Source organism: Oryctolagus cuniculus, chromosome 5 (assembly GCF_051225735.1).
Source record: "Oryctolagus cuniculus isolate XC-2025 breed Fujian yellow rabbit chromosome 5, ASM5122573v1, whole genome shotgun sequence".
NCBI classification, from domain to species: domain Eukaryota; kingdom Metazoa; phylum Chordata; class Mammalia; order Lagomorpha; family Leporidae; genus Oryctolagus; species Oryctolagus cuniculus.
In genome coordinates this window covers 30,743,461-30,770,705 of record NC_142871.1, presented here as the reverse complement: position 1 = coordinate 30,770,705, position 27,245 = coordinate 30,743,461, and the positions used below count along the sequence as shown (strand labels likewise).

General features: G+C 46.1%; 1 long non-coding RNA gene across 1 annotated transcript; it reads right to left on the bottom strand.

The window, feature by feature from the left end:
- Positions 1-11,295: 11,295 nt before the first annotated feature.
- On the bottom strand, positions 11,296-21,946 carry LOC149126453 (uncharacterized). The gene is made up of 3 exons (XR_016233397.1): positions 21,689-21,946; positions 20,388-20,522; positions 11,296-12,093 (listed from the first exon to the last, which is right to left on the bottom strand). It is a non-coding gene; the product is annotated as an uncharacterized LOC149126453 (long non-coding RNA).
- Positions 21,947-27,245: the final 5,299 nt, after the last annotated feature.

Below are 27,245 nucleotides of genomic sequence, written 5' to 3'. Positions count from 1 at the left end.
TACTGCTGCCAGAATCTCAGGCCTGCTCCTATACTGTCCTTAAAACTCTTTCCCTGGCCTTTCTCTTTTTTCTTAAAAGCTTTTATTTAATAAATATAAGTTTCATAAGTACAGCTTTTAGAATATGGCAGTTCTTCCCCCCATACCCTCCCTCCCACCTTCACTCCCGTCCCACCTCCTACTCCCTCTCCCATCCCATTCTTCATTCAGATTCATTTTTAATAATCTTTATATACAGAAGATCAACTCTATATTAAGTAAAGATTTCAACAGTTTGCACCCATACAGACACAGACACACAAAGTATAGAGTACTGTTTGAAGACTAGTTTTACCATTAATTCTCGTAGTACATCTCATTAAGGACAGAGGTCCAACATGAGGAGTAAGTGCACAGTGACTCCTGTTGTTGATTTAACAATTGACACTCTTATTTATGATGTCAGTGATCGCCAGAGGCTCTTGTCATGAGCTGCCAAGGCTATGGAAGCCTTTTGAGTCCATAAACTCCAACATTATTTAGACAGGGCCATAATCAAAGTGGACGTTCTCTCCTCTCTTCAGAGAAAGGTACCTCCTTCTTTGATGGCCCCTTCTTTCCATTGGAATCTCACTCTCAGAGATCTTCATGTAGGCCTTTTTTTGCTACAGTGTCTTGGCTTTCCTTGCCTGAGATACTTTCATGGGCTTTTTAGCCAGATTCGAGTGCCTTAAGGGCTGATTCTGAGGCCAGGGTGCTGTTTAGGGCTTTTGTCATCCTATGAGTCTGCTGGGTGGTCCTTGGCCTCTCTTGTTCTCTGAGTGAAGTCAAAAATTCCAAGGCCAGTTCTAAGTCCTGTCTGCTCCCCAGCCCCTTGGAGCCCATCGAGAGCTGACTCTGTTGGGTTCTTTAAGGACTTGTGTGTTCTTTCTCCAGGTTGGTTTCCCTTTCCCCTTTGGTAACAATCCTCATGCTAATTAGTCATAACTTTTTTTATTGCAAGAGGGTGGGGATTATGGACATTTTGCTGAGTAGATATTAAATGATCCGAGACATTTATTTAACTCATCTCTGAGCATGATTTGGAGCTACATGTGATAGGACAGAATATTCCCATGAGGAAGGCTATCCACCCATTACCATTGTTTCTAGATAAGAAATAGGCCAGGCAAGCCTGGGGGCCTTGTCCCAATTTCCCACGCTTGTCTAAGGACAGCGTTGGAATCAGAATCCTGTGGTTTCAACAACCAAGTGCAAGGACTCCCTGGGTATGAAGAGAAGAGATGGAGAGCATGGGTACTGCCTTTGGTGTAGATGGTGCCTCAAATAAGTTCATGGCATGAGTGTAAGACTGGTTCATGGTGTTTTCACTAGTGGGAAACATCTGCTTTCTCCTTTGCTTTTTTTTTTTTTTCTACTGAGTTCCCAGACTCTCTTTGTTTGGAAACAGTAAAATTCTCTGAAACTTGTGGTTTTAGGATGGCCATTACCGAGTGACTTTTTGTGTGCTCTGGGGAAAAGAAAGGAAAAGGAAACTAATGTTTGTATTTCCAGTTTCCACTTGCCTAAAAATCATCTGCTATTCTCCCCAGTCTAAATAGGAAGATATTTGGGTACAGTCAAGTGAAGAAACTTGACCAAAGGCCCTTTCAGAAAATGCACTGTGGGGGAAGGTGCTTGGCACAGTGATCAAACAAGACTCTACTTGGGCCATCTGTATCTCACACAGGAGTGCCGGGATTCAAGTCCCAGCTCCACTCCTCAATCCAGCTTCCTGCTAATACGCAACCGAGGAGACAGTGAGTGAGGGCCTAAGTAGCTGGGTCCCTGCCACCCACGTGGGAGATGCAGATAGATTTCCAGGCCCCTGATTTCTACCTGGCCTGTTTGGGGAGTGAGTCAGGGGGGAAAACCAGCAGATGGCGATCTTTCTCATGGTCTCTACCTCTGGCCGTGTGTGTGTGTGTGTGTGTGTGTGTGTGTGTGTACAGTCTCTACCTCTGGCCGTGTGTGTGTGTGTGTCTGCTTTGTGAATAAATAAAAAAAAAATCTGTTTAAAAAAATGAGCTAGGATGATTGAAGTGAGCAGCAATGCCCAGATGTGGTTTGTTGAGCCTCAGAGCTGGACTCAGAGCACGGCTCTAAGTACCGTGGAGACTTGGGCAACTATCCTGTTGTTTCTGGTGCATTTGGTCTTGGGAATTAGTTAAAGGCAATGGTTTCCATTCCCAGTCATAGGCAGAAGCTCAAGCCATAAGTGAAACAATGGTTATATAAGCTTTGTTGAAATTCTAGGAGGTCTGTACTCTGCCAATGTGAGTTATCTGTGCTCCATGTGTTATTTGTCTTATGTATTTGTGATCAGCAGCAAATCCCGTAAAATCAGAAGGGCCTGAGGACTTCTCTCCAGAGATGACTTGAAAGGGAGGAAGCTGGGGGAGGGCACAGGGGACCTGGACCTCGTGGGACAGTGAAGATGGGGAAGGCAGCTGAGTCACCACCGCCCTAAAGGAAGAATGAAGCCGCCAGAAGTGTGTGCTTGAAAAGAGGCCCTGGGCTGAGTAAGAAGCAGAAAAGCTGCTCGAAGCTCTCTGGCAGGTGCAGGGCTGGTGAGGGAGGAACTGGGTTCACACCTGGGTGGGAACAGCTAAGAACCTTTCAAACCTTTTTTCCCATAAAGGATTAGTTGGCTTGCTATATGAATGGCTTGCTGATGATAAAGGGCAAAGGTCATACGAGAGAATAATTATTCCTGTTCAGGGCCACATGCACAGTGGTCTGACACATCAGCTAAATTGGTAGCAACTGACACTCACTCTTCCTCTCTAAAACCAAGGCGACGCAGCAAGCAGCACGAAGGCCAGTCAGAGGCATTCAAAGTGATAGTCTGGGACAGGTGTTAAGATGCCACTCCGACGCTGGCGTCCCAGATCACAGTGCCTGGGTTCAGATTCCCACGCTGCTTCCAAGCCGACATCCTGCTAAGGCGCACCCTGAGAGGCAGAAGTGGCAGCTCAAGTACTTGGATCCCTGCCACCCCTGTGGGAGAACGGGACTGAGTTTCAGGCTCCTGGCTTCAGCTCCTGGCTGTTGCTGCTGGCATTTGGGGAGTGAACCAAGAGACGGAAGAGCTTCATTCTCTCTCTCTCTCTCTCTCTCTCTCTCTCTCTGTGTGTGTGTGTGTGTCCCCTAATCTTTCTGCTGTTCAAATAAAGAAAAATACATTTGTAAAGCAATAGGCCATAAACCACAGATTACTCTCCACCTGTAATGTGATCATCTGTGTGGCAGATTTTGACACAAACATTGATGGGAAAGCACTTTTGAGAGATTCCAATTCCAATCTGTCTGCTACAGCATCCTCCAGGAAAAAAACCAAAGCTTTGGCCTCTTTTCTCCAGGTAAACTCCCTTGCACCAACCCTCAATTCCTATGACACTTTCTCCTCCTCCCCACACTTGCCAGGAAAAATCCAATCCTGGTTAAACCCAGCTCTGTGTCCCTCTGCCCCTGCAACCCTGCAGCTGCATTCAGCCAGAAAATGCCCCCAGCTCCAGTCATGGATCTTCTCTTAAATTCATGGCAGCCACAGCCTGAGGTTTTTGTAGGCCCACGGTAGCCCAGGCAGTTCCACCCCGGTTCCCTTCTCAGCTCTCTCTCCTGCCTTTCTGGATAACTCTTCGCCTCTCTTGAATCCTCCATCCCCTCGTCCCCCTTCCCCCACAGCTGAACACACTGCTGCTCCTTTCACTAAGAAAGCTGCAATAACCAGACGAGAAATTCCACACAGCGCCGCCCACCCACCTGCAGCTGTGCCCAAGTTATTTGCCTTTTCTCTGCTTGAACAGTCCATGAGCCAGCTGCAGCCAGCACAGGCACTGAGTGCTGCACCCTTCCACCTACTCAAGGACACCAGGGTCCCCTTCACCTGGGGCACGGCTGACTCCCCTCTTGTTGGGTCAGTCCCATCAGCACACATACGTCCTGTGCTCTCCCCCAGAGGACACACACAGGAGCACCACAACCCTCTGACCTCTCCTTTCCTCTCTGGCTGTCTCATTTTTCTTCCTCCATTGATGGTAAAATTCCTCAAAAGGGTGATACTTTATGACCTCTGCTTCCCTCTCCTCTTTATCTATTGAGGTTCGTCCTTATGCACTTGACTTTGACTTGTTTCCAACACCTGTTTGTTGGAGTGACCCAAAGTGCAGTCTCTGACCTCTTTTATTCTCAGTCTACATCCTTTTTCCCTGAGAACTTAGCTAATCCCATGGCTTTCAATGTCACAATAGGCCAGCAACTCCCACACTGATGTCTCCAAATTATACAGATGCCATGGATCCCAAACTCTTGGGTCTGTCTGCTGGACAAAGCTAGTAGGTAGGCCACACACCACAGCTGTTCTGTGTTCGGCCTCCAGAATCAACCTGGGAAAAAAGCTCAGCTCCTCAGCATCACAGACCTATGTGCAAGCAAGAGCTGACACATCAGGTCTGACCCGGCATCCGGGCACTTGTTTCAGAAGGGCTCCCTCCCTCCACTTCCAGAACTGATCACAGTGGCTCCCTGTGCCTTATTCGTGAAAGTAGGTGATCTGTGGTCAACACATGCTTTCCTTCTGAGTCTGGGATGTTGATCCATGCTGGACAGAGGCTCCTACTTGAGCAGCCCCTAGTAAACACTCTACATTCCAAGTCTCTAACGAGCTTCCCTGGCAGTCACCTGGAGCAGTTAAGTGCATCCTATGTGACTGCACTGAGAGAGGACTCTGCAAATCAAGTGTCTGGTTTCCCCTAAACTTTGCCTGATGCTTCTTTTGCATTTCCTCGGGTGGATTTCTATCCCTTCACTGTAATAAACAGCCATGACCTTGACTACGTATCACCTCCTGTAAGTCCCCCTGGCAAATCACGGTGATGCCAACAATACATATTTCTGCATAAGCCATTCCATCTTTCTGAGCCTTGGTTCCTCTTTCTGTACAGTGGGAATAATAAAGGCGCCCAACTCAAGGGGTTGTTGTGAGAAATAAATGAATTCATGCATGTGAAGAACTTAGAACCGTGCCTCGGGGCTCTCAGTAAATACCCAGTAAATATTATGTTATCTCAAATGCAAATATTCAGGAATGGACAGTTAGATAATATAGGAGCCAGTGCAAGAACACAAATACCTTTGATATTTTGGTCTTACCATAGAAATTGTACATTTTTCATCTCTCAAATATTGAAGTTATTTGAGACTCTATATTGAAACATACTCACTTGTCTGGGATCATTCAACTCTGTAAGCCAAGTGTAAGTCAAGAAAAAAAGTGATTAGAAGTGCATCTGTCAATTTGTTTTCCTGAGTAATCACATAAATATATGAGAAACTCCTGCCTAGTAGAATATAATCATGTGTGGGGCATCTTTTCATCTCTGACCCATGCCCTTTGCATTCTATAGAGCATTGTACTATTAGAAAGTGCAGGCTATATGTTTGAAAGGTTGCCCATTTAAGATGCAGCCTACAATTTCACTTGTTAAGCATGTATTAAGGCAACTCTGTGCAAGGCTCACTGGAGGCACAGGGTCACTGTGAAAAGCCAGTCAGGAATTTGGACATGAACTTTCATTGGCTTTGCTACATAGCCATGGTAGCTCTCTGCCAACACCACTCACAGCCAGCAAACAGCCTCCTCCAGATGGTCATCAGGATTTCTAGCTCATTTCACACACTCACACACACACACACACACACACACAGAGAGAGAGAGAGAGAGAGAGATGGAGGCTCATTCATTCCTGTTATGTAGGGATTAACAGTGGTACACTTGACATTATCTTTCTCAGGCCTTTCTCCAAGCCTCTCTCACATTCTTGGCCAAGGCCAAGGCCAGGCTAGACAGCCATCTGCTCACTTCTCTGTGTAAAATACTTGACAGTGTGTCCTCTGATGCATCCGTCCTTGGTACTCCTCTGTGACTGCGGGGCGGGGGCGGCACAGGCAAGCAAGAAGCTAAACTTGTTATTCATTGTTATTCAGGGAACCAGTGCTGTGGCATAGTAGGTTAAGCATCAGCCTCCATTGCCAGCATCCCATAAGGGAGCTAGTTCGAGTCCTGGCTGCTCTACTTTCAATCCAGCTCTCTGCTCTGGCCTGAGAAAGTGGTAGAAGATGGCCCCAGGGCTTGGGCCCCCTGCACCCAGGTGGGAGATCCAGAAGCAGCTCTGGTTCCTGGCTTCAGATTAGCCAGCTTTAGCCATTGGGGCCATTTGGGGAGTGAACCAGCAGATGGAAGGAAGACTTTTCTCTCTGTCTCTTCCTCTTTCTGTAACTCTACCTCTCAAGTAAATAAATCAAATCTTTAAAAAAAACCTGTTGAGTGTCAATTTGTAAAGTCAACAACAGGAGTCACTGTGTACTTACTCCTCATGTAGGATCTCTGTCCTTAATGTGCTGTACATTGAGATTTAATGCTATAACGAGTACTCAAACAGTATATTTCATTTTGTGTTTCTATGGGGGTGCAAACTGTTGAAATCTTTACTTAATGTATACTAAACTGATCTTCTGTAAAAAAAAAAAAAAAAGAAAAAAAAGAAATTATCAATTCCCAACTTGACTTTCACTGGAATTAAACATGACAATAGGTCTGATCTGATTTCATCATCATTTAAAAAATCATCTATTATTTTTTCACTTTATGTTTCTGTGTGGGAGCAAACTGTTGAAATCTTTACTTAATGTATGCTAAACTGATCTTCTGTATATAAAGAGAATCGAAAATGAATCTTGATGTGAATGGAAGGGGAGAGGGAGTGGGAAAGGGGAGGGTTGCGGGTGGGAGGGATGTTATGGGGGGGGAGCCATTGTAATCCATAAGCCGTACTTTGGAAATTTATATTCATTACATAAAAATTAAAAAAAAAAGAAGCAATAAAAAAACCCTGTTATTCAGAGAAAACTTATGTGGGTATCATTTGTTCCAGTTCTCAGATAAGAAAACCTAATTAATGAGGTACCTTTACTCTGGCTGCCCAGGCTGGCTGTATGTATACACAGAACCTGGGCTCTGCCATCATTCTGTGAGAGAGCCTGTAGTTCCGCTTATGCCCAGTAGGGGGAGCTGGGGCAGAAGGGAGGGTGAGTGTCAACACCTGTGGACCTCCTTGAATACAGAACCTCATGGGTATCTCACGTGGAGAAGAAAACCGCTGCTGGGATATGGGTTCGGAATGCAGCGATTTGAATCATGACTCGGTGGCAACGTTGCTCCCCTCCTGGGAGGTCTCCCTGATCCTCACCATCCTGGCTCCCACCCTCACCCTCTGTGTATTCTCAACACAGCAGCCAATGACCCTTCCAAGACATAAGGCAGAACGTGCCACCCCCGGGCCTGAAGCCTCGCAAAGGCCCCCTCACTGCTCTAAGAGCGGAAGGCTGGGGACGGCCGACGGGCCCAGGCACCTGCTGCCCCGCAACCCGCGTCTCCCTCCTCTCCCTCCCTCTCTCCACTGCAGCCATGCCAGTCCTCACACACACCAAGCCGGCTCCCTGGCTGCCTAAGATCGGAGTTCACCGCCTGGCTTTTGTGGTTCACTTCTTCCTGCTTTATCTTTCCCCATGGTGTCTGTGTGTCCGTCTTCACTCTTCCTCATTAGGGGAGGAACTCTGCCTGCTTTGTTCATTGCTGGATCAGAAGGACCTAGAACAGCTCTGGGTCCTGATGGGCACCCAGGAGGCTTTGATTCTGCGAATGAATATACAGATGAACGTCCACCCGCAAGCCCACCATTTAATTCCTGTTTTAAAGGGACGCTTTAGTCACAAGTTCATTTCCAAGCATTCAGTGGCCCAAACTGGGTAGGAAAAGAATCTAAAGGAAAGGCTGGAAGAAAATAGACATTCCTGGAGAGTGACTTTGTACAAGGACTTGAAATATTTTTCTTTAAAAAAAAAAGATTTATTTATTTGGAAGTCAGAGTTACATACAGAGAGAAGGAGAGCCAGAGAGAGAGAAAGAGAGAGAGAGAGATCTTCCATCCACTGGTTCACTCCCCCATTTGCCGCAACGGCCAGTGCTGTGCCAATCCAAAGCCAGGAGCCAAGAACCAGGAGCCTCTTCCAGGTCTCCCACGTGGGTGCAGGGGCCCAAGCACTTGAGTCATCTTCCACTGCTTTCCCAGACCATAGCAGAGAGCTGGATTGGAAGTGGAGCAGCTGGGACTCAAACCGGCGCCCATATGGGATGCTTGCACTGCAGGCAGCGGCTTTACCCACAGCACCACAGTGCCAGCCCCATGAAATATTTTTTTCAAAACTGAGTTGCTAACTGATGGTTTTGGAGGATCTTGAGATTATCACAACAGGTAAGATGCAAATCTGGAGAGATGTGGTTTTACGTGGTTATCTGATGCCCATGCCAACAATTTTAAGGGCTAACTATTTTAAGGGCTAACTATTTTATTTAAGTTGGCTTCCTCTTGGGAAGTCCTGCTTACATTTTAGTTAAGGTCGTGGATTTATATGAGTTGTGCAGATTTCAAACATTCTATCACAGATAATCATAACATGAATAGGAGTTTGAGAATAGGATTGGGCTGAAGAGTGGAACAAGCTGAAGTAACTGGGCTATGCATAGAAAAAGAGAAATGGAAGTTTAGCTTAGCAGTTCTGTCTGATCCAGTGATTTCTTGGGCGTCATCTCCAGTGCACAGCAACGCTGCTGGGGATAGGGCAGTCAGGGATAGAATGAGATGCTAAGTTACACATCCAAACAGGTCATGCTCCTGTGACCAGGTAAATTCTGGGAGTCCAGCTGCACTGATTGAGAGAGCAAGTAAGCATTCCCAGGTGTGGTGTGGGGGACCCTGGGTTGAAGCTCATGTCCAGCGTTTTACATTGTATCACCTAAATTTTTTGCTAAGAGTGCTAGAATCAAACTGACCAGAGCTTGAATGTAGGTTTCAACAGCCACCAGCAGAGCAATCAAGGGCAGCTTGCTGAACTCAGAAGCCCACCCAGATTTCCTCACCTTAAAATGAGAATGAGTGAGGGTTGGCCTTCCCAGGAGAGAAGAGCATGGAGTTCAGACGCTGCAGTTTGAGCAATTGTGCTGAAATCCCAGTGCTGAGACTTACTAGCAATGCACATTGCCTAAGTTATAAGTGCATTGATAGTTGAGTGTCAGCTTATCCATTAAAAGTTAGGGCCAGGGCCAGCACTGTGGCATAGTGGGTAAATCCACCACCTATTGTGCCAGCATCCCATACGGGCGCCGGTTCGAGTCCCGGCTGCTCCACTTCTGATCCAGCTCTCTGCTATGGCCTGGGAAAGCAGTAGAAGATAGTCCAAGCCCTTGGGCTCCTGCACCCATGTGGGAGACCTGGAAGAAGCTCCTGGCTCCTAGCTTCAGATCTGTGCAGCTCCAGCTGTTGAGGCCAACTGGGGAGTGAACCAGCGGATAGAAGACCTCTCGCTCACTCGCTCGCTCGCTCTCACTCTCTGCCTCTCCTCTTTCTGTGTAACTCTGACTTTCAAGTAAATAATTAAATCTTTAAAAAAAAGATAGGGCCAGTAGTAGTCTCTTCCTCGTGATCACTTTTATCAGGAGTGAGTGTGACAATGTGTGTGAGTAGCGGTCTGTGGCTGACAGTGAGGGTTCGGTACATGCTGGAGCTATTACTAAGGAGAGAAATGTAAGTTGGTGACAGTGACATGTCACTTAGTGCACAATAGATGCGCGAACATCCAGAAGTTCAATAAACTTGGAAAGTGCATCAGCGCCAAATGTGTTCCACGGGACAGGAAATAGTATAATTTTTACAGACTGCTGGTGAAGAATAAGATGATGGAGTCATTGTGGAGACCAGTGTAGGAGGTCCAGGTACAATTGAAAACCAAGAAATGAAGGAATTTTTGGCCTAATGCTAATCGCAAAAAAATTTAAATTCTGCACCAAAAAAAAAACCTCTCCATATGGTTCAAAGAAACACATATGCTTTTCCTTCTGTGCTTGGCTTGCTCCACTTAGCATGGGGACCTCCCTTCCATCCACATTATTGCAAATGCAAAGGCTTGCCCCTTTTATGCAGGAATGATAGTCCCTTCCATAAATGCACCTCATTTTCTTCGCCCCGTTCTTCTGTTGCTGGGCACATAGTCTAAGTTCCCTGCTTCAATCAGCAATGTTTCTCTCTTTTTTTTTTTTTTAAACAAAAAAGGTTTATTTATTTATTTGCAAGTCAGAGTTACACAGAGGAGAGGCAGAGAGAGAGAGGTCTTCCATCTGCTGCTTCACTCCCCAATTGGCCGCAACGGATAGAGCTGCGCTGATCCGAAGCCAGGATCCAGGAGCTTCTTCCAGGTCTCCTACATGGGTGCAGGGTCCCAAGGACTTGGACCATCTTCTACTGCTTTCCCAGGCCATAGCAGAGAGCTGGATCAGAAGTGGAGCAGCCGGGTCTCGAACCGGTGCCCATACGGGATGCCGGCACTTCAGGCCAGGGCATCAACCCACTGCACCACAGCACTGGCCCCAGTCAATCATCAATTTTTTCAAATCACCACAAATATGGAAATTTTTATTTTTATAGAGTAGTCAAATAAACTTATTAACTTCTTCTTTAACAATATGCCTAGTAGTACTGAAGTCCACCTGAAAGAAAGGGGGGGGGGGAGAGAGAGAGAGAGAGAGAGAAAGAAAGAAAGAAAGAAAGAAAGAAAGAAAGAAAGAAAGAAAGAAAGAAAGAAAGAAAGAAAGAAAGAAAGAAAGAAAGAAAGAAAGAAAGAGAAAGAAGACAAGAAAGCTTTTCAGGCTGACGGGAAACAAGCTATGAAAATCCTGATCTCCAAGAAGAAATAGAGATTGTTGAACATGGTAAGTACAGGTTTTCAGGCTTCGTAGTTCACTTGAAAGAATAGTTTAGGCAGCGTGTTGTGGCACTGTGGGTTAAGCTGCCCTGTGGGAATCCCGCATCCCGTGCTGGAGTGCTGGTCTGAGCGCGGGCTCCTCTGCTTTCCGTTCATCTTCCTGTAATGCCCCTGGAAAGGCTGTGCTTGATGGCCCAAGTACTCTGGTCCCTGCTGTCCACACGGGAAACTCAGATGGAGTTCCAGGCTCCTGGCTTTGGCCTGGCCCAACCCTTGACCAGCTGCTTCGAGTATCTGAATGAAACAGCAAATGGAATCTCTCTCTCTCTCTCTCTCTCTCTCTCTCTCTGTCATTCTGCTTTTCAAATAAATAAGTCTTCTTTAAAAAATACTTTAAATTGACAATAATAATAAAAAATAATGTTTTATGAGAATCATAGCATATGTAGAAATAATCAGTATTTGCAAGATATACTTTCCTCTATCCTTTTGCTTTAATAAAAGAAGATTTATTACCTGTTTGAAAGTTGGAGTTAGAGAGAGAGAGCAAGAGACAGAAAGAGTGAGAGAACAAGCCTCCATTTGCTGGTTCATTCTCCAGATGGCTGCAATGGTCAGGACAGAGCTAGGCCAAAGCCAGGAGCCTGATGCTTCATCCACGTCTCCCATGTGGGTGCCGAGGGCCCAAGCACTTGAGCTATCCTCAGCTGGTTTTTCCAGGCCATCAGCAAGAATTGCATTGGAAGTGGAACATCCAGGGCACGAACGGGCACCCATGAGGGATGCAGGTGTCTTAGGCGGCGGCTTTACCTACTGAGCCACAGCACCGGCCCCCATCCTTTGACTTTTCACTTGTATGTCTATACAGCATGGTCACCTTCAGCACGCTGGTGTGGCTTGCTTTTTATCCATGTTGACATGAAACGTAGTGTTAATTTCAGTTACACTTAATATGATTATCAATGCCACAGAGTAAAACCATTTGCTTTCTCATTACCCCATCATTTCTATTTATACTTTTAACCTACTTTCATTTTCACCAATAAAATAACTCTTGGTATTCAGTTTTGTCTCCCCTGTTGATTGGCTTTTTGGTATACCTCTGCGTTTTACTTTTCTGCTGAGCCGCAATTAAGAACCACGATATGTGGTGTGGGCATGAGTCCTGGTTAAGGCACTGGGCAGGAAGCTCCTGGTCCACATCCAAGTACCTTGATTTCCTCCAGATCCTGCGTTCGGCTTCCCACAAATGCAGACCTATGGAAACAGCAGTGATGAGTGGTTGGGCTCCTGCCACCCATGTGGGAGAGCTGGAGTAAGTTCCCAGCTCCAAGCCCCACCCCAACAGGCCACTGCAGCTATTAGGGAGAACATCAGTAAATGGGAACTAGTTCTCTCTCTCTCTTTCTCAAACACAAAAATATATTTTAAAAAATTACAATATGTACCCTTAATGAATCAGTCTACATGTAATTTTTCCCTTAATTAAATATTAAATATTTCAAAGAAAAATAAGTGGCAAAGAATAGTTGTTTCTATGTGTATCAAGAGTGAACACTTAGCAAGTAGGAGAGGGTCTTCAAAAGGTTCATGGAAAAATCACAGTATGAAAAAAACAAGGCCTGCATGTCAAAAAAATTTTATATCTAAACACACTTTTAATTCCATGTTTTCATGAACTTTTTAAAGTATCCTCAGATTTGATAAAAGCAAGTTGTTAAAAATGAGTGCTGGGGCCGGCACTGTGGTGTAGCAGGTTAAGCTGTCTCTGGTAGAAATGCTGGCATCCCGTATCAGGGCGCCCCACTTCCAATCCAGCTCCCCGCAGCAGAGAAGGCCAGGTACTTGGGCCCCTGCTGCCCAAGCGGGAGACCAGGAGAGCTGTTGCAGCCATCTGGGGACTCAACCAGCGGATGGAAGATTTCTCTTTCCCCTTCTCTGTCATTCTACCTTTTAAATAAATAAATAAATAATCTTTTAAAAAAATTAGCACTGTCTGATGAGTTATAGTTCTCCCTCTTTCTGCCCCTGTTCTCAAAGGAAAAAAAAAATGTCCTTATCCCATAGTGGAGTCTCAGCTACTCCACTTCCTACTAACATGTCCTGGGAGAGAGCAGATCTGAACTCGGGCTCCTGTCAGCCCTGTGGGAGACCTGATGGAGTTCCTGGCTCCCAGCTTCAGCTTGGCCCTGTTGCTGCTGCAAGATTTGGGGAAAGGATCACGGATGGAAGATTCTCTCTCTCTCTCTCTCTCTCTCTCTCTCTCATTCTACATTTCAAGTAGATGAAAATAAATACTTTTATACATATACACCACAGGAAACAGTGAGAAATATCTTAACTATTCCTTCAGTTTAGCTTGTTGTAGTAGTAACTATAGTTAATGTAATAACAAGTCATAAATATCCTTATTGAATCTTCCTTTTTAGAAGAGCTGATTGAGCCGACGCCATGGCTCACTTGGCTAACCCTCCGCCTGCGGCACCAGAATCCCATATGGGCCTCGGGTTCTAGTCCCAGTTTCTCCTCTTCCAGTCCAGCTCTCTGCTGTGGCCTGGGAGGGCAGTGGAGGATGGCCCAAGTGCTTGGGTGCCTGCACCCGCGTGGGAGACCAGGAGGAGGCACCTGGCTCCTGGCTTTGGAATGGCGCAGCGCACCAGCCATGGCGTCCATTTGGGGGGTGAACCAATGGAGGGAGGACCTTTCTCTCTCTCTTTCTCTCACTGTCTGTAACTCTACCTGTCAAGTAAATAAATAAAAAATCTTTAAAAAAAATAAAAAGAGCTGATCTCCACAGATAAATCTTGGATCACTGTAACTCCCAACTGAGCTTAAGTATACCTTCCTAGACTTGTATTTTAATGTTCACAGTGATGATAGAGGCAGTAACATATGAAGTGGATTCTACATTTATCCCGACACAATTCCATTACCCTCAATATACAACCAATCGTATGCTATATCCTGATGTTTGATAAACGGTAAACTGTGTTTAACATGATAAATTTCTATTGACCAAACTATTTAACAAGTCAGAATGCTGGTTTTTCCCATCATACTGGAAAACCAAATGTAATGCCTTCAGTAAATAAAGAAGTTGGAGAAGAGGCCATTGTGGTCACGGGTTTTTGTGATTCCACTTTTTCTCTAGAGAAGTCACTGGGGGACTTTGCTGGTTTAAGGCAGAGTGCACCTTCCGTCACCTGGGACATCAAAATATCAAATCTACAGATGAATGGAGGCTCAGTATTCATTCAGAAAATAAAGTCACTTTCTGAAAATTTACATGAGGGATGTGTGTTATGCCACTAAAGGTGATTTGCCCTGCTGGCAAGAATAGGTTTGCATGATTTTATGATAAAAAATTTCATAATCATTTGCAATAGATTCTACACATTTTCCTAAAGGAAAATTATACTACAATCCTGTTTCCTCTCTATTTATATTCAAACATTAACCGAGTTCAAGAACCACGTTAGAAGAAAAGAGTGCCAATTCTTGAGATGGAACGGCTTCTAAGAAGTAAATTTTTTAAGTGTATGTATAATGAAATATATTTACCTCATTGATGCCACAGTATGGCAACTTATTCACTTACCTAACAAATAAATGTTGCTGTATTTTAGGATTCGTCATGAAAATGTGAGGTTTCATAAATTACAATATGAAAAGTATACTGGTTGTGGAACTGTATTTAAGCATAAGTTTCTGCCCAAGTGCATTTAGAAGAATCCATGACATATAACCTTACTCCCACTCTCCTTGGAAAATCTGTACTTTAGAACAAATTCTGGTTTGACAACCCCCAATCACAGTTCTCCACTGGGGGGAAAAAGTAACTGAATGAACAAAAGTAAAGCAGCTGTTTCCAGCCATGGTTGAAAGGGTTTCATTTTTTCCCTCCTCTGCCTAATGATAGAACGCCTCAAGGTGGCGCCAGAGCACACCAGATTAATTTCAACATGCAAAGCAATTTCAATGAGTTTTCCTGACCTAAAGTGGACTGTGTACAGTGCGGCTCCTACAGAGAAAAGGTGAATAGTAATTTTTGCATTACTCTCATCATCTCTAAAAACACATTGTAGGGCCGGCGCTGTGGCGTAGTGGGTGAAGCTGCCGCCTTCAGTGCTGGCATCCTATGTGATTGCCGGTTTGAGTCCCAGCTGCTCCACTTCCGATTCAGCTCTGTTGTGGCCTGGGAAGGCAGTACAAAATGGCCCAAATCCTTGGGCCTCCGCACCCGCGTGGGAAAACCCAGAGGAAGCTCCAGGATCCTGGCTTCGGATCGGCACAGCTCCAGCCATTGCGGCTAATTGGGGAGTGAACCATCCAATGGAAGACCTCTCTCTCTCTCTCTCTCTTTCTCTGCCTCTCCTCCTCTCTCTGTGTAACTCTGACTTTCAAATTGCTCCTCTTCCAGTCCAGCTGTCTGCTGTGACCTGGGAAGGCAGTGGAGGATGGCCCAAGTGCTTGGGCCCTGCACCTGCATGGGAGACCAGGAAGAGGCACCTGGCTCCTGGCTTCAGACTGGCACAGTGCTGGCCATGGCGGCCATTTGGGGAGTGAACCAATGGAAGGAAGACCTTTCTTTCTGTCTCTCTCTCACTGTCTATAACTGTCAAATAAATAAATCTTTTAAAAAAGCATTGTATGTCTTCAATAATCTTTTTTTATTTTTATTTATGTATTTTTTTACTAAATTTAACAGGCAGGAATTATAAGTGGAGATTTCTTCCTGATGATAACTTCTAGTATCAGTTAGCTATTCCACATGCATATGTCTTAAAGTGAAAGCATAAGCTGTTTGAGGGCAGGTTCCATTCATTTTGTAAATTTCCCTAGATCCTAGCTAAATATAATAAGTGTTCAAGAAATATTGGATGAATTTTTTAAACTTTTTTATTTATTTCAAAGGCAAAGAGAGATCTTCTATCTGCTGGTCCCCCTCCCAGATGTCCACAACAGCTGGGCAGAAGCAAGGAGGCTGGAACTTTATCTGGATCTCCCATATAGGTGGTAGGGACCCAAGTACTTGAGCCACCACCTGCTTCCTCCCAGGGTACACATTAGCAGGAAGTTGCAATTGGAAGCAGAGCAGGCGTTCAAACCCAGGCGCGCCTATGTGGGATGCAGGTATCCCAAGCAGCATCTTAACCACTGTGTCAATTGCTCACCCTGTTGGTGCACTGTTAGTGGTACAAAGAATGAAGAGTCTTAACCTGAAAAGCCAAGCACTCTGTGACTGATGAGACCATAGCAGAGTGAAACACAGAGGAGAAGCTATTGTACTTGAAATGAAAATGGAAATATCTAATTTTAAATGCTTTTTATGTGGTGGTAATGGATCTATTCCATCTTAAAATGCTATTTTATAAGGACCAGGGTTGTGGCACAATGGGTTAAGCCATTGCACACGATGCCAGCATCCCACATCAGAGCCCTGATTTGAATCCCAGCTGCCCTGCTTCTAAACCAACCCCTTGCTAATGTGCCTGGGAATGCAGCGGATGATGGCCTAAGTGCTCGGGCCCCTGCCACTCATGTGGGAGACCCGGATGGAGTTCCTGGCTCCCAGCTTCAGGCTGGCCCAGCCATGCTGTTATTGGGGAGGGAACCAGTGTGTGGAAGACATCTCTTTCTCTCTTCTTTCTCTCTCTCTCTCTTTCAAATAAATAAAGTGAATCTTTTTTAGAATGCTATTTTATAGAAGTCATGTCTCTCCATCACTTCCAGGAACCCACCTTCCCACAGATAACCCAACATTCAGATACTATGTCCACACAAGGCTACCCCACAACAGTGCCCAGTGGGAGAATGAACAAATGATGAGTGGCCAGAGAAAGTCCTAAATGTTCATTTGAATTAGGAAGTCATAAGTCAAGCTGCCGGGCATCTTCCTTGATGAATTGTTACATGTCATTCTCTACTTATTTATATTTCTAGAACTTTTTCTTGTATTATATAATGTGGCTCTAGCGATCACATTTATCAGAAAGCCACTCTACTCCCAGGTGGTTCTTGTCTTCTCCAAGAGTTGTGCACTAACGAAACTTTGAAATAATTCATATGTGAGACTGTATCATAACAATTTCACAGTTTTACAAACTATACACACATATAACCCATTCCATATGAAAACCTACTTAGATGTTATGGCTGACCACACACATTCAGAAGAGCTCATGGATGGGCAGGTGGGCGGCACAGGAGGTGAAGTCACTGCTTGAGTTCTCCCCACCCCATACCAGAGTGCCTGTCAAGTCCTACCTAGTTTATTTCAACCCAGATGCCTGCTAATGGGCCTGGGAAGCAGTGGATGCTGTCTCAAGTGCTTTAGTCCCCACCACCCATCCGTGGAGACTCAGAGGGAGCACCTGGCTCCTGGCTTCAATTTTGGCCCAGCCCTGGCATTTAGAGAGTGACCCAGCAGATGGAAGATCCCTCACTCATGTCTCTCCCTCTGTCCCTGTCCCTCTGCCTTTCAAATAACTAAATCTTAAAAAAAAAAAAAATACACAGCATCTTCCTTAATGTTGAGCGTGTTTCCTTAACTCAGGAAATCCCTAAATGTTAATTTGCCTCCGGCCAGCAGGGGCAGAGAAGGGTGTGGGGTTAATCATTTAAAAAAAACTCTGAGTCAGAAGTGGCGCTTGCATTAGCTGAGCTGTTCTTTCTATAGAAACCTCAGATTTATGCTGCATTCGGCAATTATGGACTCAGCTACCATTAAGTATTTATCCTCTGGGACAGGGACTTGAGCAGCACTCGTGACCAGCCGTGCTTCATGGCCACACCGTTCAAAACCAAATGAGCGCCGGCGCCGCGGCTCACTAGGCTAATCCTCCGCCTGTGGCGCCAGCACACCGGGTTCTAGTCCTGGTCTGGGAGCCAGATTCTGTCCCGGTTGCTCCTCTTCCAGTCCAGCTCTCTGCTGTGGCCCGGGAAGGCAGTGGAGGATGGCCCAGGTCCTTGGGCCCTACACCCCATGGGAGACCAGGAAAAGCACCTGGCTCCTGGCTTTAGATTGGCCCAGCGCACCAGCTGTAGTGGCCACTTTGGGGGTGAACCAATGGAAGGAAGACCCTTTCTCTCTCTCTCTCTCACTAACTCTGCCTGTCAAAAAAAAAAAAAAAATGAGCAAGGTTGCCCTGCAACCTGGTGCTCGAACGCAAGGGCGGAGCCCTCTTATTATGTGAAATTCCACTGGGAGGGCCATTGCAAAGGCGTTGGTTGCTCCCAGGAACAAGGCCTCTTAAAAGAGAGGAAGAGCCCCTCAAGCCATTGGCCTTACAATACTCTTAATTCTGGACCACTTTCAGTAAGTGAGTCAACAACGAGACTAAATTCAGATAGAATCGTATTAAAGGACCTATAAAATATATTCTCCAACCAACCCTCCTTCCTGCTTAACATATTTTAATATCACTCATACAGGGACTGGTGCTGTGGTGTAGTGGGTGAAGCCACTGCGTACAGTGCCACCATCCCATATGGACCCTGGTTCGAGACCCAGCTGCTTTACTTCCAACCCAGCTCTCTGCTGTGGCCTGGGAAAGTGGTAGAAGATGGCCCAAGTTCTTGGGCCCTGCACCCACATGGGAGTTCCAGAAGAAACTCCTGGCTCCTGGCTTCAGATCAGCCCTGCTCTGGCTGTTGCGGCCATCTGTGGAGTGAACCAGCTGATGGAAGACCTCTTTCGCTCTGCCTCTCTGTAACTCTGCCTTTCAAATAAATAAATATTTAAAAATGTTACTGATACAGTCTTTTATTATTGCTACTGACACCTATCTATCTGTACAAATCAGATATATATTCTTGGTACTGAAGAAAAAAATTCCATTGTTAATAAATCGTTCCTGCTCAAAATGAAGACAGCATCACAGGATTTTTCAAGCAGCACCCCTCCCTCCACCCTCCCCCAAATCACTTCACTCCTCTTCAAACAAGAGTATTACAGACAGCATGAAAATAACATCTTTCCTTGCTGGCTAAATATGCACTCATCGGTAGAGGTGATTTGATTAGCCAACTACAGTGTGGCTTCTGAAAGGGAAACGGTGGCCGAGGTTTCAGAGAATCTGTTGTGGGTGTCTCTCTAGAATGTATGCATTTCGTTTCAGCCGGACTGGTTCAGAAATGTGTACACTGCTTATCTGGGAGATTCTCAGAAATTGACCCTTTGAGTTTAAACACAGACATTCTCAAGTTACGGTAGTGATGGCTTGACTTACGTCTTGACTTCGCCGTGATGTAAAACTGATGTGCATGAAGTGGAAGCCACCTGCTGAATACGGAAGCTCCCACTCAGCCTTTCAATGGGCAAGAACACCCGAGGCACCACAGCATGCTCTGTTGCTAAGCTGGGATGTCTGGCAGGTTACTTGAATTAAATGCATTGTCCACTTAGTGAGGTTTGCAATTTACTGTGGGTTTATGGGGCCGGAGCACATGCACAACCCCATTGTAAGTCAAGGAGCATCCGTATGAACCTGAAAGCACAGGGAACAGACTTCAGACTTCAGACTTCAGACCTCTCTGAAGTCCCTTGTGTTGTTCTGGAACATTCGTCCCACCGTCTAGCTGCAGGCTCTTTCCCACTCCTCACTCCCTTCTCTGTAAAGAAGCAAGTAGGCACTGACCGTGGCTCTCAACACTGAGGGTACTTGGGGAGAAAGCACATGGCCGGCCCCACCTTAGCCCATGAGCATGAAAGCTCTGAAGGGCACTGGGAATCCTCGCTGCAGAGAAGCGTCGGGCCTCCTTCTGATTCTCAGCGGCGACCTCTTTCTCTTCTGTGCGCTCCTGTAGAGCCCTGTTCCTCAAATCTGATTGTGGAATTACATCCCCTGGGAATCTCGGTGCAATGCAGATTTTGAAGCAGTTTATCAACTGAGGTGGGTCCTGAGAGCCTATCCAGTTCCCAGGTGAACTGCATTTGAGTAACAAATTATTCTAATCAGATAAAATGTGCAGCAAAATCAGCTGTCACTTAACAAGGAATTGTCAATAATATACTGCATGGTGAATAGTACTAATATCTAAGCAGGCCACATAATTGCCATAATTGGCATTGCTTTTACTAAAATCACATCTTTAGATTTTCTTTTCTCTTGATCTTGTTTCTTCCCATAAAAACAACTTTTGAGCAGCACCATGACCTCATTCACCGGATGGCATGGATACGTTGGAATCACGGTACAAATGATTTTGCTTTTGACAAGAGGAAGAGTTTAGAAAATTAGAAAGATGTTTGCAAGGTAAGTAACTAGGGAGAACAGAGTTTGAAAAAGTGGAAACCAAAACTTCCCAGACTCAGAATTTTGTCCAGGTTGACTTTATCTTTGGGAGTTTCCTTGAATAACGTAGGTATGCTCATGATAAATGGATTAACTCACAAGTCTTTAGAAAGGCAAGAGGGTAAGAGGGTACACAAATTTTAATAGCTGTTGCTAAAAGAAAGTGTGGAGGGGGACAGGGGTTGATAAAAAGGACATTGATGGTGAAACACTCATGTGGGAAAAAAAAACTACCAAACATACTTCCAGTCTTACCTGGTTGTTCAAGATGGGGAGGAGGGGAGGAAGAAATGGCTTCAAAACCCAAGCTTCTCGGTTGTAGCTAGTCCTACAACAGCGGAGGAATACGATGACTCCGACACATCCCTGCCTGCCGGGAAGGATTCTGTCCTGTAAAACCCAAGAAAAGTAAGAAAATGGGGATATTTCTTTGTACTGTTTCCTTTACCAAGATTCTGTCTCAGCAGCCTGTCTTCAGCCAGCAAATAGGGCAGGCAGAAGTGAGTTGTTTATCCAGCTGACTCTGCAGAGTCAGAAGTTGAGTCAACATAAGTTATTAGAAAAATTTAGCAGAGACTATCACACTAAGAACTATGTGCAAAACACCAAAAGGTGTGGATACCTGAAGCAGCAGTTACAACACAACTTGGGATGCCTGCATCCTGTAATATAGTGCCTGGGTTTCGGTCCTGGCTCTGTTCTGAAGTCTAGCTTCCTGCTAAGATGCACCCCGGGAGGCAAAAGATGGTGGCTCAAGCATTCAAGTCCCTGACAACAATGTTGGAGACCCAGACTGAGTTCAGGGCTCCTAGCTCCTGCCTGCTCCAGCCCTGGCCATTATGGGCAATTGGAGGAGTGAGCAAGGGTAGGGAGCGCATGTCCTCTCTTTCTCTCTGCCTTTAAAATAAGGTAATTTATTTAGAGAAACTGGTGTTTTTACTATGTTATGGAGGATAGAAAGATCAGGAAAAAAAAGGAAATAGGAACAAAAGCCCAGAAATGATAAAGGTATATAAGCATAAATTTATGACCTTTTGGGGGCAGATGGACATACTAGAAAGGACCTTTTTTGCCCCAGGGTCAATCTTGCAAGAGACCTGAGTTACTTGGTCAATTCTCGACCCTCTGCCTCTGAGCTGATGTGGGGGTCGGGGGGCTATACACAAGGCACAAGCTCAGGTCAGCAACTTCCCTCTGTCCTATAATCTAGTCCTTGTCTAGGTCTGCTCTATTCATTGACACTGTAAAACGTTCTATACAGGTTTCTGTCTCAAAATGTTACTTTCCTGCACAGTGTCTTTTAGTCCTCAAGTTTATAATTTTCAAGCCCTCCTAATCTCAGCAACTTCCTGGTAAGAAAAAGTTTAAGAGGTGTGTCCTGTTAAGTTATTCAGCATGGTGTCTAAACAGAGAAACTAGCACAGAAATCAGAGCACTTGTCATAAGTTGCCCTTGGTCATCCCTCTCCCCAGAAAGCCCCATCGTCCATATCGTGAACTGTGACTGTTGGGTTGCTCCAGCCGCTTCCCTGGAATAAATCCTGATTGGACACCCACCTCCAACGCAGTGAAGGACCGTCCTGCCAGCTCCTTCTGCCCCCTGGTGGCAGAGACCAAAGTTGCCCTCTAGCTTTGAGGGTTCTCTAGGATCCCATCACCCAGGTCCTAGCTTTTCATGATCCTCTCTGTCCCTGGACTTCTGGGTGCTCCGTGGAACACTGACAATTTGCTGAATCAAAGTGTGCCATCAGCACTTCCAATCCCACAGTGGTGGTAGTTTCACTCAAGCTAGTGCCTTGTCTGCCTCACCCAGAAGATGACTAATCTGCCTATGCAAGACGAAGGAAGTTTAGGGCTTTCATAGCGTGGATTTATGATGCAAGGGAAGTCCATGTGTTATGTGGCAGCTGCACAGAGGCCACCCCGGGGTGGGGTGGAGCCTGCTTTGCTCAAAGCAGATCCAGCCAGTGGAGTCAGACCTGGCCAATGGCAATAACTATGCCTCTAAGTGAGCAATTGCAATCTCAGGAGTGGGTAATTAAGGCTCCTCTAGCACAACACCATTCCAGGTTCCCCCACCTCCCTCAATGAATTAACATTCTCCCGGAGACCCAGCCCTAGAGGGATACAGAAAGACGTGCAGACGTTAAGTTGTATACAAAGAGAATAACAAACAATGGAACCACAATTCTACTTTCTCTCCTATACTTCACTAGGGTGTCATAGAGGCAAACCACGTCACATCACACTAGGATGCTGACCCAAAGGTAGGGCAAAAGGAGACCGAAAGTACTACTTGGCCAAACACTACAGGCTAAAAGAGGGGTTAACCTTTTTTTATATCCTTTAAATCTTTATTTTACTTCTCTTTAAGAGGTAAAGAGAGAGAGAGAGAGAGAGAGAGAGAGAGCAGTCCCGTGCACTGGTTCATTCCCTAATTGTTTACAAGAGCCAGGGCTGGGCTGGTTTGAGACTGGGAACCCAAAATTCAATCTGGGTCCCCCAGGTGGGTGTCAGGGACTCAGGTGCCTGAGCCATAACCTGCTGTCCCCAGGGTATACATTAGCAGGAAGCTAGAATCAGGAATAGAGCTGGGCCTGCAACCCAGGCACTCTGATATGGCATCCCAAGTAGTTGCTTAACAACTATGCCAAATTCCTCCATCCCTACTTGATTGACCCTGATCAGCCAGGTGCTCCCAAACTTGCCCATTGGAAACACATGGGGAGCTGTGAAAAATGCAAGGGTACGTCCAAAAATAGTGAAATCTATGTATGTGAGGGGTCTTCAAAATGTTCATGAAAAATGTGCATTATAAAGAAACTATGCATGGATTTTTAAATAGCATTTTCCCTCAAAAAACAACTTCTCTTCTGAATCCATTTTCCATAAACTTCTGAAGTCCTCTGTCCCTTGGCAGCAATGCCCAGTGGACCACGGGCTCTGCAGTATGGCTCCTCACTGGAAACACCTGGGAAAGTTTTAAAGCCAGCAAGCAGGCATGAGGTGAAGTGGTTCTTGGGGAGGGGCTGGGGTGGGACTGCTGTGTTATTTATCTTGCTTGTCCATTGCTGTGGCAGAACCATCCTGTTTGGGCTGATGGCCAGCCAGCAGCAGGATCTCACTGAAAAAGAACTCAGAAGGAGGGGGACAGCTGGCCAGGGCTGGCTCCAGCTCAACATAAAAGACAAGGGGCCCAGCCCGGAGGGCGTTTCCAGTGGTGAGTGGTGAGGCCTGAGTCAGGGGCATGGTGATGCCTCCTCCAGGTGATCCGAATGTGTGCTCCAGTTAGAGACGCGGCCCTGCCCCAGGTTGCTTTCCTGGGCAGCACCCTTCTAGCACCAGCTTGGCCACTACCAGGTCAGTCCTTACCTTTCAGAGAAAAGCATAGCCCTTTGGGGTGGCCAGGGACAGGGACAGCTCCTCCTCCTGCTCTGCTGTCCAAATCGCTCACAGAGGATGTGTGGTGCACTTGTTGATTCAAAACACGCCTTCCTGTGCTGGAGGTACAAGTCAGGCCCCCAGGAAACAGGGTTGACAGACACTCTCCCTAACTTTCAGAGGCTTCTGTCCTGGAGGGAGAGGGAGATGCTGGGGTAGGAGCACAGAGAGGGCCATGGTGCTGGCCCAGCACACTGCGCCGGAACCCTGCAGCCTCCGTTATCCTGACCACAGCTCTCTTCCTCGTCCTGCCATGAAGCTAGGCGTGACTAGGACACAGGTTAGTGAGAAACTGAGAGAGGCCAAAATCAGCTGGACTCTTCCCGAATGGTTTAGTTGTTAGTTATTGATTGGAGAAGCAGAGAGACAGAGATCTATCCTCCACTAGTTCACTCCCTAAATGCCTGGAACAGCTGGGGCTGGGCCAGGAGCCAGAAACTCCATCCGGGTCTCCCACGTGGGTAGCAAGGGACCAAGTACTTGAGCCATCATCTGTGTCTTTCCAGGGTGTGCACTAGCAGGAATCTGGAATTGGAAATGGAGCCAGGACACAAACCCAGACACTAAGATGGGATGTGGAGACCCCAAAAGGCATCTTCCCACCAGGCTAAACACCAGTCCCAAAAAGGCTTTTTTTTTATTAATGTTGAAAAAGGAGAAAATTGCATATTCAAGGCTGATCCAGCCTCTGTCTGGCGCTCAAGGGAACTGCCTGGAGCTGCTGCAGCCACCTTAAAACCATGAGGTAAAAGAGAATCAAGAGAATCACACGTACCACCTGCTCCAGCATCTCCTAGTCCTTAAACCTCTGCCAGATGCTGCGTGTATCTGCCTACAGGCTGGTGGGGCAGGGTTTCCCAGACTGGTAGCTGAATGTGTCCATACTGGCAACCTGTCTGTATAGACACAGACCAGACAGAGGAATAGAATACTTCCAAAACACAACAGCCACACTCGGGCTCAATCTTTGGAGACCAATGAGGAATGTGGAAAAATGAGGAGGGGGTGCCAAGCAGAATGGTGTGAGCCAACAGCCACCCGCACATGAAAGCATGGCATGTTGTCATCAGGAGAAATGTTACTTAAAATATAAGAAAGCACGCTTTGGGAAGGTGGGGCAGACCAGAAGTGAAAAAGCAGAGTTGGCACTTGCTTCTGTTTTGCCTCTGAACCTTTGTGCTGGGCCACCCAGAGTTGGGAAATGGTATTCTTAGGACATTGGCTGGTCCTTGTGGTCCCCCCAGTAGCCTAGCTAAGGTCCCTCAAGACCATTCTGGGATTTGAACTTTCAGCACTCCTGAGTAGAGTTTGACTTGGTTGGATTTTTTAAAAGATTTATTTATTTATTTGAAAGGCATAGTTACAGACAAAGAGAGGGGGAGAGAGAGAGAGAGAGGCCTTCCATCTGCTGGTTCACTCCTCAAATGGCCACAATGTCCAGAGATGGGCTGATCCAAAGCCAGGAGCTTCTTCTGGGTCTGCCACACTGATACAGGGGTGAAAGTGGTTGGGCCATCTTCTGATGCTTTCCCAGGCCATAAGCAGAGAACTGGATTGGAAGTGGAATAGCCGGGACTCAAACCAGAGACCATATGGGATGCAAGGGGAGGCTTAACCTACTATGCCACAGCGCCAGCCCCAATATTCCAACCCCCTCAAATGGGCTCCCATCTCACCTGTTTTGGAGGTAAAAATTCCTGATATTCTGGGAGCAATGTGATGAGTGGTTGTGTTTACCTGTCTAGCACAGCACTTGCTCTGATTCTGTCCTTGCCAAACACAACCCTGACAGCCATGGTTTAGATCATGGGGCTCTTCATGACCAATGACACTGTGGTGGACTAGGTTAGATTCCTATGCAAGGACACTGTGGGAGGCAGGGCCCGTCTCCCACAACATGGCACTGAGAGGAGCTAAACAAATTTTACACAGCTGCTTCATCAATTTGACTGCTAGAAGCTGCAGGAGCTGATCCAACCTCTGATTGGAAGAGAACGGCGTGCTCAGCGTGTGGACAGCGGAGCACGGATTGGTGGGAGAGGACTATAAAGGGGGAGAGAGACGGCACAGGAGGGAGTTCGTTGGGGAGTTCGTTAGAGAGTTTGTTGGTTCGTCCGCTCCTTTTTTCTTCTCTTTACTTGCTCTTGCTTTACTGTAATAAAAACCCTACTGAAGGGGGATCAACAGCATCTGGTGTGGCTCCTCGGTGGGCGGGGGAGCGACAGACACTTAATCCATGGACTGGAATTTTAACAATGAGCCAGCTCCATCAATTGCTTGCCCTTAAGTACTTGGTTTTGGAAGTACAGAAAGAACAAGGCAGTTAGCAGCATGAGCTGAAGTTCAAGTGCTACACAGATGAAACCAGGAGATGATGATGTGGTTATTCCAAGTCATGAGCAGTAAGTCATGAGAAAGCAGAAACTGTGAGTAGGCCGATTCCATAACACATGCAGGAACAAAGAGAGGGGGAAATGAGTTAGAGTGAGAGGTGAACAGAGCGACCCTCCAGGAAATAACAGACTCATGTGTCATCAGAATGGTTGAATCTGAATTGACTGGTCTGTTTAGTTATTTATTGAATTGTTTACTCAAAATAGTGTATAATTTCTTCATTTATCCTTTTACATATTCTATAAAATAGGTTGAGATTGTGCCCCTTTTCTGTAACTAGGGACAATATGAGATGGTACTACACCAGTCCTACGGAAGGCTTGGCGTTATGTCCTTATGATGGTGATGGGTGGGAATAAACTATGAGAGATACATAAAAGGATAAAATGGATATGGTTGAATACAAGCTGTAGATGTGACAGAACATAAGGAGAGGGTAGGAGGAGAGATTTCAGATTCTATTTCAGGTCTTTGTGTGCCATTCTCTAGGGAATTCGGGAATCAAGAGTGGTGAATTGAAGGTCATCCAGACCTGGGTGTCCACAACACAGCTGTGGAAAGAAATCGAACTTAGGCATAGATTATAAATATTACCAGTAATATTTGAATCCATGGTTTTTACAGAGAAGAAGGATGGAAACAGAATTCTGGGCAACATCAACAATTAAGGAAGCCAGTGGTTGAGATTTCCAGGAAGAGGGCTAAGGAGGAGTCCTCCGAGCAGGCAGTCACATGTCCTAGAAGCTAAAGAGAAGACCGCGTTAAGTAGAAGGACATCTTCAGCAGTGCAGAGGCCTTGGAGATGGAGAGAAAAATCAGGACTGAAAATGCTCGTTTTATTTGTAAGATGGAAGGAAGTGACTGGTGGTCTATATGAGAGGGCTTAGTGAGCCGTGTTGGAGGGTATTGGCTGACACTCAAGTCCAAGTTAGACTATATGGGGATCAGGGGAGACAGAGGCATCCCCCAAGGGGGCATGTGTGCAGGGATGTAGAGTCAGGAAATGGACCCTATTTATGGAGCCCACCAGCAGGCCTCTCCTCTCTTGCGTGTCTGTCCAGTGGGGAAGTTTAGCTCTCAGATTCCAGCTGAGCATCCCCAAGCATCCCCACAGAACAATTCCTCTATGCTCTGAGATCCTTGCCTTTCTCCCAATCCCATTGCGAGCTCTGCAGGGGGCTACTCCTGCCCAGGTTCCTCCTCCTGCAAGCCTGGAGAAGCACTTCCAACTTATACCCTAGTTCTTGGGTCTTCCCCACACTGCATACCTGACTAAGGG